Below are 16,581 nucleotides of genomic sequence, written 5' to 3' on the forward strand. Positions count from 1 at the left end.
AGTTTTAGTTTTTCCACTTCCTTCTTCTAGTTCTCCTTCGCTATGTCTAAAATACTGATTAGTGTGCATAGTGCATAAGATGCCACTTCAACTATGCTCAAGTTTGTGTAGGAAAATTTGTCATATGAATTATTAGCTGCAAGACATTCCCCCAATTGCCTCTACATAATGTCGATCTTTGCTAACAAAATTTGTCTAAGACTAGAGAATCTATTTGATACCTTCTCCTTATAAAATTCTAAGCCTTTGATAACATCATGTATCTTCTCAAATTCTTCTTTACAATCCTTAATGCTGGTCTCTGGGAGATACAACTTATCAGTGAATTTTTCAAGTTCACTCAACTTTCTCTTTATTTGGTTCTCAAAATTAGTCAGGTACTTGTATGATCGTGCACACTATCCATATAATCTCTTCTCTTCATTGATTTTTTTGAGTTCCTTGATGCTTCCATCAAGTTCTTTTAGATCATTTCTCACATTAGTGCATACTGTATCAAATAATGATGCATCATGCTTCTCCTATGCTTGTGCTAAAGCTACTTCTACTAGAGTTGTGAAATCTTCATCAAAGATCTTCACCAACTCTAAGTCTCAATTTTCTATATAGATAATACTTGGGGGGGGGGGGGGGGGTGGGAGATGTTGGGTGGGGGTGAATTAATATTCTACAAACTTTTGCCCACAACTAAATATTGTTAATTACTTTATAACTTACATATGAAAGTAAACCAACAATGCTAAATAGTAAATATAACCATGCACATAGAAAACTCATACAACCATTATTTGTTAACTAGGGAAACCTTGGCAAAGAGAAAACCTTGGTGGGGATGATACCCCCTAGATGATTCACTAAACAATAGGATCTTGTTAAGGATATTGACCTTGTTAGGAGTCTAGGAAGTACATATAGTGTCTCAAGTCCTTGTTAGAGGACTAGGACTTGTTAAAAGCCTCAACCTTGTTAGGAGTTGGTAGAACAAATACAATGTATGCAAGAAGATCCCACTGCCATAACATGAAATAATACAATTTAGTTCTTCACAAGAATATATATACATATAATACTTTTGTTCTACTATATTTGCACTTGCTCTGTTCATATTTTAGATGTAGTTTTCATACCATCAACTTCACATCAATCACAAATCATACTTATGTCACATAGTTCATCACATATCACACACATCTTTCCCACATATGTTCGCAATATATGACCTTTACTTATACCTCACATCTTTATAATTCTTTTCTCAGTTAGCTTTCATGTCTTCACATGCTTGACATAATATAAAATAACTTATGGAATAATATCCACATAGTTGGGTCATCATGACTTAGTAATTATTTTGTCACGAAAATAATTCCTCAAATCATATAGTTTGATTCTCTGCTATGCTCTGTTCTATTCAGGTAAAGTGCCTATACTAGTTTTTCAATCATAACTCGTGCCATACTGTTCATACATAGCTTCCCACTGGTACACATCATCATGAAAATTTCATATATCTTTCCTTAATTGTGCATAAGCTAACTCTCAACAAGTCACTTGTACACATCACATTTTTTCTCTATGTTGCTAAAAACTATCTAACACTTAGACAATTTTCCATCTCTAAATGCATAAATAAAATGCTAAATACATGTTGCCATAAATGAAAACCATCAATACATCTATCTGACCATATTTCCCACAAGGTACCCCTAGAATCATAAGAAGGGAAAAATTTAATGATAAGGACATTGATCAAGGAGCCAATCAAAGAAGAACCAAGTGCAAGAAGGGAACTCTTAAGAATTAGATGCAAAATCATGGGGGTCATCATTGATTTAGGCTCAATAGATAACATGATTAGTGAAGAGGTAGTTAGCAAGCTAAAGCTACAAAGAATCCCACATGTCGACCCATATAAGGTTACATGGCTCAACAAAGGACAACATATTTTGGTCGGAGAACAAGCATGGGTAGAATTCACCATAGGGAGGTACAAGGATAAATTTCTATGTAATATTCTTCCCATGGATGCATGCCACCTTCTACTTGGAAGGCCATTACAATTTGATAACCAAGCCATACATGATGGAACCAAAAATACCTACTCATTCAAGAAAGATGGTGTAACTTTCAAAATTCAATCCTTGATAGAAGGAAGAGAGATGAAGACCTCAAGTCCAAGTGTGCTCATGGTTGGTGAGAAAGAGTTCTTAAAGGCCCTAGAAGAAGCATATGATGTTGGATTTGCATTGGTTTTGCAACCCAAGGTTGAAGTTGTTCCAAGAAAATAGAGATACCAAGTGAATTAAAAGAATTTCTTGAAGAGTATAAAGCTATTGTTAGTGATGGACAACCTATGACCCTAGCTCCTAAGAGACTTTTTAGCCACCATATAGACTTTATTCTAGGAGCTACCCTACCAAAGCTACTTATAAGATGAACCCTCAGTAGAATGAGGAAACTGCAAAACAAATTCAAGAGCTCCTAAACCAAGGCCTAATTAGGAAAAACATTAGCCCATGTGCAGTCTCTACTATTTTAGCACCCAAGAAAGGAGGAACTTGGAGACTTTGTAATTATTCTAGATCCATTAATAGAATCACCATTAGGTATAGGTTCCCAATACTTAGAATTGAAGACCTAATGGATTGTTTAGGGGAAGCAAAATATTTTACCAAGATAGACCTGAAAAGTCACTACCACCAAATCAAAATCAACGAGGGGGATGAGTGGAAAGTAACCTTGAAAGCTATAGAAGGTTTTTTTGAATGGCTTGTGATGCCATTTGTTTTGTCTAATGCTCCATCTACTTTTATCAGGCTTATGAATGAGGTATTGGTAGATTACATTGTTAAAAGTTTTTTGTTGTCTATTTGGATGACTCTTAATTTTTAGAAAAACTAAAGAGGACCATATCAAGCATTTAAATTTTTTTTAAAGAAATTGGATGAAGAAAAACTAATGATAATCTTGGAGAAGTGTGACTTCATGAAATAGGAACTAGTTTATATTGGCTTTTTTTTATCCTAAGGTAACCTCAAAATCGATCAAGCTAAGGTGGATGCCATTGCCTACTCTAAAGACTGAATTAGATGCAAGAAGCTTCCATGGTTTGGCCCAATATTATAGAAAGTTTATCAAGAATTTCAGTGGCATATGTGCTCCTATGTTAGACATAATCAAGGATGGAATAAAGACAAAGTTCCATTGGACCCCATAATCTGATCATTGTTTTGGGACACTCAAAAAGAAGATAGTGTAACTTCCCACACTAGTTCCTCCTAGCTTTGAGAAGCTTTTCCAAGTGGAGTGTGATGTGAGTAATGTGGCTATTAGGGTTGTTCTAACCCAATAAGGAGACTAGTGGCTTTTCATAGTGAGAAGCTCAATGATGCAAAGAGAAAGTATTCTTCCAATTGTAATACCCCTAAATTTGCACATTGGTATGTTGAACCAATTTCAGTCTATTGATCTTACCTAAAGTTCTATTGCACTAGTAAATTATAATTTTGATAATTAATACTTGACCTAAGTGTCAAATGCAAAAAATCCCTAATATGAATTAGTCACATACCTTATTTAATTCCTAAACACTAATTGAATTGGTTAAATTAAACCTATTAATTGAGTTTTACTTAATTATAAGTCTTAGTGCTATGATTAAATTAAACTCACCCTTTTAGCTAATATACATGGGAATTAAATTTATTTGATTTAATAAATATATCCTCATGTTAAATATTGAATTTAATTAATTCAATTAGATAGATTATTCAATTATGAGGTCACATTTAACTTTTTAAATCAAATATCTCTTATTATTATTCTTCTTTAGTTTATAATTGGAAATACTGAGTGGACTAGAATTAGAAAAGGAATTAAGTCAGTTAACTCTTTATCACACTCATAAATAATTAGTTAACTCCCTTTTCACATAGGAATTTCCTATTCTGATTGAATCTCATCTTCAATCTTGATCGTTCATTCTATTTGATCTTGACCATTGATCAAATTCTAGGATTCTATTTAAGAAACCCTCAACCTCTCATTTTAGAAGATGCACATGAATAGTATTGAACTAATGCCAAATTGTTGACTCAATCATTTGCATTCATAGCTTATTGCTTTCACATTTTCAATTTCATATATTTTAAAATGCATACATCTAGATTAATTGGCTTATTTTATTCTTAGATTAGTATGCTCATCTAGTTTAATCTTGCATTTCATATGGATTAAAATTCTTTGTACTAGTGGTCTGGTTGCTGATTTCTCAACTCTGAGACTAAACAACAAAATCCAATTAGTTAGAAGACAATAGATCAATTTGTTGGATCATTCCGGATGAACGATACTATGTTCATTTCAGGATGTTTCTAGCATGTAAGGATCATTTTGAAGTGTGTGGTTGATTCTGAGGCCCACAATTAGCACATACATTTCTAGTACCCACTGTGGGGCCAAAAAATAAAATTTCTAGCTTCCACTTTTGAAAAAATTTCAACATTCTGATATTTTGAAATTTTTGTCCATATAATTCAGCTGTTTCTTGCATGATAAGAACAATTTTTTCATGAAAAAATATAAATCTCACTTGTAGTTCTACATTTTCTTGTGCGAATAAGTGTATTGTTTTGTAGTTTCTTGCATGGTACACAACATATTCTCATGTGATTTTGTGTACAACTTCATGTGAAATTCCATACCTGTTAAAAGAAATTGCAATTTTGAGGTTCTATTTTTCATGATGTTGTTTAATCTTACACTTGTTTCTGAAGCATTTGGTTTCTGATTTCTAATTTTTGACAACCTAATAGTGGTGTGCAGATCATTTGTCAAAGATATCTTATCATGTACTCACAAATAATATTGATGGTTTGATTGTAGGATACCCAGTCAAAGATTCACATGTCAAAGAATGAATTCAAACCCACTCAAATGTTGTGTCTTTTTAATGCTTTCTTACACACATAGTTTAATAGGGCTTGTGAACTTTGTAGGGCTCTAGAAAAAGGAATAGGGGAGTATGCTCTTTGTTACTTGGAAGTGATGCCCAAGAGTAAATAAAAAACCTAGACACCTTTGGAAGACAGTATCTGAGGGAGGCAATAAAGTTGGTGATTCTCCTATACAAATCTTTTTATGAAGAGATGATGACTTCCTTTTATGAAAATCAAAATCTTGAGAAAAGATGCATTGGGATTGATAAACTAAATCGATGATGAAAATGTTCTATGTGTTTGGGTAAGGTGACGAGGTAGAGGAATATGCTCTTTTCCCTTTGGGAAAATCAGAAACTCTGACCCTTGAATTTGAGCCACCAGTTCAAGTGAACCTTTAGAGGGCCTACTAGAGCAATCCAAGCTCCAAGAATGACCCAAGTGAGCACACACCTTTCACTGGTGATTCCAATTCACTATAATAACAAAGACTTGTAGAGTGAAAGACTCCAAAGCCACATTAATTTCTTCTTCTTGATTCTAATATCACATATCAAGAAGAGGCTTTTTTTGTTGCACTGGGCAACACTACCCCCAATCTTGCTAGTCAAGTGTGTGCAATTATAGATGCTAGTGTGGGCTTCTAGCCTCAACTCTGTTCATGAAGCCACTAGGGATTAATGTGAATGGAAGCCAAGTAATTTTTTTTAGATAGTTGCGACCTGGTTCACCTCTGAAAGGGGGCATAATATTTGTGCAAGGAGGGGGGAGAATCTCTCTTGTAGATACTCACCATAGGCATGTACTTGGATGCTGGAAGGTGGTATACACCCTTGATCCCTGCCACGAGGGTGCTCATTAAGCATATATGTTATTGAGTCCTTGGAATACACCAAAAACATAGGTGCCCTCTAGTGGGGTGACATGACTATGTGAGGTGAATACACGCACATAAGTTGTGAGCCAAAGGTTTTTCTTCCTCTACCATTTTTGGTTATAGGGATAAAGAGTATCTTTTTCAAGTCTATAAATTTTCCAAGTCAACCAAACAACAAAAGGTCAAGACTCCCCCATCCTTCTGAGTTGCTTTGTCCTCAGTTGGATTGTTTGAGACTACTACTTGCATCCCTTGTTTGGAAAATAATTGTCTACTGATAAACCAAAATGATGTCCATATCTACCTAAAACTTGCAAATGTTGTTAGTCCTCATTTTAAAAATTGCCAAAAATCATTTAAAATCTCTTTGAATATAGTTCAAACATGTCGATTTTGTCCTTTTCTCACTTGCAGTTCTGCAAATTTTTTCCTGAGAAAACTGTTGGTTTGCCTTTCCTCATGGGGTTCTTTACATTTCCTCGCATCCTTTGCTACAAATATTCACATGAAAAATTGCCAAAACTTAGAAATTTTTGAGTCAAAAACCTATCTTTTTGGTCAAATTGTTTTTTCCTCACATGGATTCGTCCAAATCCTCATGCGAGAAAATAAGTCCAAAATTGTTGTTCTAAATCCTCGCTTGGTTCACTGTACTTCCTTGCATGGCTCGTTATGAATCTTCATGTGAGATTTTGTCCTAAAACTGTCAAAATTGCTCTATTAGGGTTGTTTTTTTGCCTAGTTGTCTATACTTCCTTGCCTTAGAGTCATTTCCTTGCATGAATATTTTCAATTTTGTCCAAAACAATGAGCTATCCTAAGCTCCCTCATCAAAACTTGATCCAAGTTTGATCTATGTTTGAAAAATTTAGTCATTTCTCTGTCTATAATAGTGTCAAACTCTAATTTCTTACTTAGTTGACAACTTGCGATTTACACACAAGCTAGTTGTAGGATTTGAGAGTTACAAATCCATAGAACACCAAGAATACTTGCATGCAAATAACCTATTATAGGAGAGAGGTAGAAAGAAGAAAAAGGAAAAACTCAAAAATTACTCAAAAAGTGAGAGAAAAATTATGATCCAAGTTATTTGAAAAAAAGAATTACAAGGTTCAACCTATAAAGGTAGGTTGCACATTAATAATTAATAAAAGCTAGGTTGCACATTAATAATTAATAAAAGAATTATTTATTAATGCACCTAAGAGAAAGCTTAAGCACTAAAGAGTAATAACTTAACTAATTAAATCAATATGATTTTAAGTAGTAAGCAAACTAAATATTACTCTAACACCCCTCCTTAAGCTAAGCGCATGGGGTAAGCTAACCTAGCATAACTATGAAAACAAGAAATGGGTCTTGACAACAAGGCCTAATCAGGTACCCAATACAAGGAAATGTCTATAAATTGGAGACAAACGAGAAAATCCAGTGGGAAAAATTCCTCTCCAAAAAGAGATAGAAAAAAGAAAAAAAGAAATGGCTCAAGAGAATTTTCTCAAAACCATAAGTACAACCAACCCTTCCATGACAAAGGGAAGAGACACCAAAGCCCCCCCAAAATGATGTAACCCCTATAGAAATGATCAAACAAGGGAACCCCACAAAACAAGGAAACCCCTAAATGAGAGGTGAAATTGAAAGGCCTAACTGATGCTCAAAGGAGAAAACATGAGGATCCTGAAAGGAAATCCCCAATGTAGGTGGTGCGACAAATGTGCTAACACTGTCATGAAAGAGGAGATGAATGTCCTCTTTAGAATCCTTAACAAGTGCACCTAGTGGCTTGATGAATGGAGCTGGAGGACCAAGTAGTGCTGAAGAGAAAATACCTTAATAGGATGTGGTCTGGCAATCAAAAAAATGATCTGAGGAATAATACAAAGGTTCAAGCATCCTGACTACACCACATAATACCGTCATGAAAGAGAAGAGTTGTGCTCCAATAATGGAGATGGTGGACCAAAGTGTGACAAGGTGTAGAGACAGGGAGTATGATCAACTATCCCTTTAGAAATAAAGCCTTATGTCGCACTATCCTTAATGAAGACTGAATCTATAGTGAACTCAACTGTCTTCCTTGATCCACTGTGTGTAATATGATAAATCAAGAGAAGGTTTATAGATAGAGATGGATCATATAATACATCATTGAATGTGCCATCCTGAATACCTATTGAACCTTTCATGTAGACTATTAGGGTAGTGTTATTGCCTATGAAAATATGAAGAATGGGAGAGGCCTCAACAGTAGAGAAGACCCCTTGAGAAAATGCCATTTGGTGAGAAGCACCTAAATCCAGTATCCAAGGGACCTATGGAGGGGATGTAATGGATGGTCATAATTCATAACCCTATCAAAAATCCTCTCCAGATGTCAAAGATATGGAAGAAGACTAAAAATTAGATTCCTTTGAGGTAGAAGAGGATGGAGAGGAAACAATGCTCTTCTAAAGAAGAGCTTGCAAATCTGCAATTTCTTTCTCATAGCCATCAAATCTCTTTTGAAAATAATATGACTCATCATGAGGTCCCTTATGACAATAGGAATATGTAGGGATCTTAGTCTTCTATTTCTCCTTCTTAGAAGAAGATGGTGGGCCAATAGAGTGTTGAGAAGAGGAATCTAATATTTGCTTCAACTTCTACTTCTGTGTATCCTGAGGTGTCTTGGCAAGTAATGCCTATGACTATGAACTTGTAAGTGAATCCATCTAAGTGAGCTTGGAATTCTCACGAGTCAATCTATCATAGAATGTCTCAAAAGAGGGCATAACATGTCATGCACCTAGTGCATCCATAATGGAGTAGAAGGTAGAAGTGAAAATTTAATAAGGACCTCAAATCTTTGAGAGTATCAGAAAGATACACTCATCATTTAACTTTGTCTTTCCAACAACTTGTAAAATAGATCGAAGAGACTTGAAATTCATCAATAAGTCCTCAATGCTAGTGAGTGACTAAAGTACAAGGAGGTGAATTTTGCATCTATCTATAGAACCTTGAACTGATTTATTATGCTAAAAAAGGTGGAAAACTTGTTCCACATAGCCCCTGGGTGTGGTCAAACCATCTAGGTGGAACAACAACCCATCTAAAATATTCAGTGTAAAAAGGCCCATTGCCTCATCCATTCTATTTCTTTGCATAAAAGCCTCATAAGGTCTCTGTAGAACTAGTGGAGCCTCATCGAGGCATGACCATAACCCCTTTTCCATAAGCAATCTGGTCATTTGTCCTTTCCAAGTGTGGTAGTTGTAAGGCATAAGGCATGCAACAGAAGAGTTTAACATTAAGAGAAAGTAGATAGAAGTAGAAGGATCTCTTTGAAATAAATGATAGCAAGAGAATTTGTACCCCCCCACAAAATATTGTACTATCTCCCCTACACTTCAAATAAGTACGAAAGCACACAAAACAAGGAAACAACATGTTTTCTAGATGTAGAGACGAATGAAAAATGAAGCCTCCACTTTGATAATAAAAAAACTAATCGAATGACAAAATTTGAAAATAAATCCAGCATGGTTGGATCAGGGTTAGAAAGAGCTTTCCAATGATATATGACACTTTGATTTTCAATACCACATGCCAAAGTCATGGCTACAAAACCAACTATACCTTCAAAACAGGACTTATCTAGAAAAATATAGAGAGGATAAAAAATTTAATGACTATCTGCATGTTTAGGGGTCATCATAGTTGGCAGCTTGTGGGTAGAGTGCAGGTGGTTGTTGGGTAAAGGTGGGGTTGCAGCTGGGGACAGGTGGTGGTCTAGCCGTGGTGGCTCCTGAGCAAGCCATTAGTGGTGCACTGGGTGTGGGTCAGGCATGGGTGGCGCACTAGCTATGCATGGGCAACATGGTGGCAATATGTTCTACCTGCGCTAAAAAACCTCAAAGCAAGGTTTTAATTTTTTTTTGAAATTTGTGTTGTATGGCCTAAGAGGAATTTTTTCCCTATAGGCTACTATGGAAAAAAAAAACTTCATACAAAAATTGAATCTCTCGGGCCTTCCAAGCATGATGGTGAGGTCCGTTTGGGTCCAAAATGCTAAAAAAACCTTCACTTCTAGATTGATGACATAAAACATGAAAGAACTAAATCGCCTGCTCAAAAAAAACCAGAATAGGCAACAATAGGGGAGCTCTGATACCATATAGGATTTGAGAGATACAAATCTAGAGAACACCAAGAATACCTACATGCAAATAACCTATTACAAAAGAGAGGTAGAAAGAAGAAAAAGGAAGAACTGAGAAATTACTCAAAAAGTGAGAGCAAAATTATGATCCAAGTTATTTGAAATTTTTTTTTACAAGGTTCAACCTATAACATCGGTCTCCTCACTTGGTTGTTCTATTCTATTCTCTTGTGTTCATTATACCTTGCATCATGATAGTCACAACTTTTGGCTACTCTAGCCATTTCTTAGACTATTTGTACCTAGATATACAACATGCTTGCTCACTTTGAGACAACGTTCTAGTGTGGTCCTTTTTTAAACTTTGTTCTAAATCATTGTCTATGACTATTGCCACAAGGAGTGGAAACTTGTCTTCTCCTTATAGACCATGATGTAGTAGAGCTAAAGGTAGAAATCATGACAAAGGTCACTTCCTAATTTATTCACACTTTCAATATAGTGAAGAGTCCTCATGATCTCTTTCACCTATTAGTCCACCTAGTCCTCAAAGAACATTTTCCATAAACTTTCAGCAAACTAGGAATCCATTGTATCAAGAAAATCCTAGAATTACTAGAACACCTACATCCTTAAATGAAATAGCTGAATTCTTATTCAGAACACCTTTTCAACTAACATATACTAAAACCTTCTACACTCCTAAAATGGTTGATCAAGATCAAGAAACAGGAGACCATAGTAGAAGACGCGACTACCAAAGAAATGAAAGACTGAAAGAACCTTACAACTACATGAATGAGTATGAGGACACTGAAGCGATACCTCCCGACGACATAGGGAAATTTCATAAGGATAAAAATTTTTAGAAAGTGATGGAGATCATAATCAACGAAGAGCAAGAGAAATACTTTCTCAAGCTTGCTTAAGAAGTAGCAAAACTACCTCAACATTTTAATGTTGAAACAATTGTCACACAAGAAGAAGAAATTGAAATATCCAATTTACAAAAAAAATTGAAGGTCGTGCAAGAACAATTGGCTCAAATGATGTATGAAAAGGATAAACCAATGAAAACCTACACTTTAGAAACTAATTGTCCATTTCCTTTCGACAAGAGTTTGGACATGCCTCCTTTTCCAAGAGGAGTTGAGTTACCCAACTACGATAAATACTTCAGAACATCCGACCCCCAATCTTTAGATTATTTCTCACATTCATGCATACTGTATCAAATAGTGATGCATCATGATTTTCTTATGCTTTTACTAAAGCTACTTTAGACAAGGTTGTTAATTCTTCATCAAAAGATTTCATCAATTCTTTTGCCTTGGTTTGCAAGTCTAGATTTGTAATAGTTGTGTGAACTGGCTTCTACATCCTATCCAAGACTTCTAACAATGTTTGCTCCAAATACTTAACTAATTTATTCTTTTGAAGTAATTTACTAAAAGAACTCATCAGTCCTTTCTGATCATCATCATCATCAAGTATTGTTGTTGTTGTTGTTGCTAGTGGAGTTTTTGTAGGAATAAGTGTAACTACTTTCAGCTCTGCACTCTTCTTTGCTTCCTTGACTTTCTTCCTCTCTTCTTCTAATCTTTATTTTTTTTGCTTAGCTTCTTTTTGTTTCTCCTCTTATTTCTTTAATTCATCTTCTACTTCCTTTTTTCTTTCCTCTTCTTTTCTCTTTTCTTCTTCTTCTTTCTTTCTTTTTGTTTCCTTCTTTCTTTCTTCTTCCTCTAATATTTTCTTTTCTACATTCCTCTTTCTTTCTTCTTCTTCATCCTCTTGATTAGAACTGTTGTGGGCAGTAATATTGCCGATAATGTTTGTTCCATATCTAGTAGATGGATTTTCTTTTGCATTGATAGTTATGTGTGTACTATCCACTTGCATGGATTCAATACCAATAACTTTGCAAGGAGGTGAAAGTGATTTCTTTGTCTCTTCAACTTCTTCTTCACCATCAGTGGGAGTACTAGCCTCCACATACACTAGATTGGTTGATTTCTAATGTGCATTGTCCTTGGTGACTTTAGGTATAGAAGTCATAAATTTCACTATGGCTTCCTCTGTTTGTTTCCTAACTTCTTCATAATTTCTCTCCATAAGAAGAATAGCTCTTCTTTTATTCCTTAGCAAGGGTTCAATGTCTTTCAAAATTCTATCCAATTCTTTCTTTGTGTTCACTTCATACAATTTATTAATCATGCTCTCTCTTAGCTTGCTGTCTTTTTCTCCTACTCACTTCTTTTGGTTCAATAACTTGTTGTAAAGATCTTCTAGGATCTTACCTTGTATGATATCTAATCTCTTATTTCTTAAGATGATATTTCTTACAATAGCATTCTCTAGTTGTCTCCTATTCATATTACTATACAAGCTATAATATTTATTCAATTGTACAAAATTGTCATCATTAATGATCTGCATGTTTATATTCTCCATCTTTGGTTTCCATATTTTCTCATGTGTTGGTACCCTTCCTTCCTCCATTGATTCCTCAACTAGCTTGTCTTCAGTTTCATCATCAGATTCCTCAGAATCATTAATTTACAATGTTTTTCTTCTTTTCCTTGGTCCAATGGTGGTTTTCTTGACCATTTTCTTTGAAGGTGGTGTAGGTTCTTCTTTAAACTTTACCAATCTCTTTTAATTTCTCTATTCAATAAGTGTATCAACCTCTGATTACTTCTTTTTCTGATCACGTTGTACTCTAACTAGTTGCACTTGCACAACTACTACATAAGGTGCAAAAGGTGTTTGTGCAATAGGTCCTATAACTATTACACTTTCAGATGGTGTTGCACTAGAAATAGGTGTCACTTGTTACACCTCAGACTACCTACTAGATTTCATTTCCATTGGTATCCCTTTGATTTCATTAAATTATTCCTTGGAATCTATCTTCTTCTCCACATTCTTCTTAATCTCCTTGATATAAAGTTTAGAACGTACTTCCCTCATCTTTTCCTCATAAGTACACCATCTAGGGAATTTTGTGTCCTTCTTTGACTGCAATATGATCTACACATAACCTTCAATGAGTTCTTCACTCATTTCATATCCCATGGGTTCAATGAATTTTGCCCTAGGTTCAACTACTTCCATACATGTGCTATCAATTTCCACCATGAAACATATCTTATCTTTATACTTTCCCACCATAGAGGGAGGGATTCTATATCTTTGTTTCATCTTAGATTGAAATTTCTTCATCAATCTACCAATGTTGCTATCTTTGACATTCTCCAATCTGGCCCTGTAACATTGTGTTACCATCTTCATAGAAAATTCATCACTTTCCCAACTTGTCATACCAGGGAACTACTTGGTTGCATAGAAGAATAGATGTGTTAACAAAGATTCAAATCTAAAGATTACATTCTTAGTCTTCTTCAACTTTTTACTGTTGTCTAATAGTTGTGTTATAACTATCTCACACAAGTTTACCTTCCTTTTCTCAACTGCCATAACATATGTTGCATGCATGAATTCTGCTAGCACATAATTCACTCTAGAACTATGATTCAACTTATACCCTAAAATTTTACTCAACACTTTGACTCCTCCATCCTAAATCATGTCAACCTTCATGTCCCTTCCATCAAACCTAGTGTACAAGTTTGTCTCAACTATATTTCATACATTTCTATCATTGACTGATTGCATCCTTCATTACTTAGATGTGTGACCTTATGAATTAGCTCATTTTCAATTGTGTCTAGTGCATCACCTATCCAAAACATCTCTTCATGAACTCTAATCAAAATGATTTTTCTCCATTCATGATTATCGAATTTTGTATAGAAGATATACTTAATCAAGTTCAGCTCATTAAGGTATGTGTATTTATACTTTAGGGTTAGATTGCTATTACACATAACTCCTAAATAATTATGGATATCCTCATCACCAATGATCTCAAATTTAAAATTAATGTAACTTCTAACATCTTCTACGTCAAGTACATTTGGCAAGATTTGATAAAATGCTCCTAACGGATCATCTATGAGAGAAACAAATGGGTGTGTCTTCAACTTATATTTGGGTCTATAACTTACATCACATACTGACTGGCCTTCCATGCTACTTACATAATATAGTATGAATTATACAAAATCTTAGTAAAATACCTTTTATGTTTTATTTTAGGGCTTTTGTAATTTTTACTTCAAACACCTTTCTTCGTACTTGAATTCACCGTCAAATCGCTCCAATATTTTTATAAAAAAAAATGGTACTCACAATCTTGCTTAGAATCCTTAAATTGCTTCAAATTTTACTCTACATTAAACATGCATCTGCTTCTTCTTCAAAAAGTTTTCACTAATTACCAGTGAACTTGTTTTCTTCCATACAACTTACTATGATCACACAAATTCTTGTGCACTTGACCATAACTTCCACTCTATGTCCTCTATATTCTATTGACTGCGCAATTTCTTATGCACAATCACTCATTAGTTCTGATCAACTAACACTCTACCTCTACTAGAAATTCTTAATTTAAATAGGATGAGTCACAAATAATTCCAGACTTCAATTTCTCATCTTCTGCATTAAAACATTGTTCCTCCAAAACCATAAAAGAACTTTTTGGATCCCTTACCCTCACAAATACTTCTTTGAATTCCTCAACATGCTCTTTTACTACTTCTTTCTGAATTTTATCATTTTTGTCATTCCTTCTATAATTTCTATTATTATTCCTTCTATAATTGGGATTCCTATTGAAGTTCCTTCTATCCATTCTATAGAATCTTACTGTGTGTCAAAAGTTATTAAATAACTGACATACATGTGCATTTCTTCTCTAATTAGTTCCATTCTAATTTTTAGGTGCTCTGTAATTCCTTCCAATATGTCCAAGATTGTTACACTTGTAACATATGACATGTTTCCTAGCCTTTGTTTCCCTGGCTTCGGGCCTTTTTGATTCTGGCCTTCTATGGCTGTTTTTGTTTTTTCTAACTTTTTATGCTTTAAAGGTGTTTAATGCTGTAAAACTTTGGGTTTTAGGATCCCTGTAAAACCTGTTTTCTAAATCAAAAACATATGACATGTTTCCTTTTGCTATTAGATCTTTCTCCATCATTAGATCTATTTTGGGATCTTCCTCTTTTATTACCTACAGGGTTTGTATTCCTAAACATTCTACTATTTGCATTATACTATCAAACTTAGATTTATGGGAATCTACCACTTTATGTCCATAAACATGACAATTATAAAAATAGAAATTAGTAATAGGTTTAAAAGAATTAACTATGTAATCTCTTTTCATATGACCAACTTCATTGCATATGGAGCATCTACCTCTGAACTCATGTCTAACTTCCTTGAATGGTTCATCTTTCTTAGGTTTATCAACTTTCTCTATTTTCTTTGGTTCATTATTTTTCACAGACAAATCAACTAGTTCAATCTCTTTAGATACTTCAATAGTTGTGCTTGATTCAATATGACTTAGATTAGATTCTTTAGGAGACTCAGAAATTGTATCTAGTTTTTTCCTAATTTCAAATTTCTTTGCTGACTTTTCTCCAATAAGATACCCAAGACCTATCTTGTCATATGAAGGTCTCTGGTTAAACATCTACTCATTAATTTTCTCGCTATAGGAATAAAGTTTTTCTAATTTTTGCTTAGCTTGTGCCAATTCTCCTTTCACAATGGTATTGTGCTTTTCTAATTCTTCATGCTCAATCTTGATAGAATCTAATTTAGATGTTACTTGACTTAACTAGAATCTAAGGTTTGTATTCTTAGATTTTAGATCAGGTTCATTCTTACTGTCATCTTTTTTAAGATTTAACCTAAGTTCAGTGATTTTCAATTCATGTTTTAAATTCTCATTTTCTTTCTTCAAAACTCCTACTTCATCATTGTTACTAGTCTACACATTTGATTCTGTACCATATTTTAGATCATCAATCTTGTCCTTCAACTTACCAATGTAGACTTTTTCATCCTCATACCTATCTTTTAGGTTGTCTCTTTCTTCTATAAGAAGATCAATTTGTTCAAGTGCTTCTTCAAGGTTTCTCTTCAACTATTCTATATCTATAGGGATCTGACTCAAGTTGTTAAGCCTCTTTTGAGTAATTGGGATTTGATACCAATTGTAAGAAATAGATTCTACAAACTTTTTCCCACAACTAAATATTGTTAATTACTTTATAACTTGTATATGAAAGTAAACCAACAATGTTGAATAGTAAATATAACCATGCACAAATATAACTCATAAAACCATTATTTGTTAACTAGGGAATTCTTGGCCAAGGGATAACCTTGGTGGGGATGATACCCACAAGATGATCCATTAAAAAAAAATTTGTTAAGGATATTGACTCTATTAGGAGTCTGTAAAATACACACAGTGTCTCGTGTCCTTGTTAGAGGACTAGGCCCTGTTAAAATCCTCAAACCTATTAGGAGTTTCTTCAACCCTTTTAGGAGTTGGTAGAAAAAATATAATGTATGCAAGAAGAGCCCATTTCACTAACACACAATTAAACAGTTTAGTTTCTTCACAAGAGTAGGTATACATACAATATTGTCTTATTGATGTATCTCACACTTGCTCTGATCATATATCAGATTTCACATCA

The sequence above is a fragment of the Cupressus sempervirens genome, chromosome 6, assembly GCF_028749045.1.
Source record: "Cupressus sempervirens isolate cs-2001-9-10 chromosome 6, ASM2874904v1, whole genome shotgun sequence".
In the NCBI taxonomy this organism is placed as follows: Eukaryota; Viridiplantae; Streptophyta; class Pinopsida; order Cupressales; family Cupressaceae; genus Cupressus; species Cupressus sempervirens.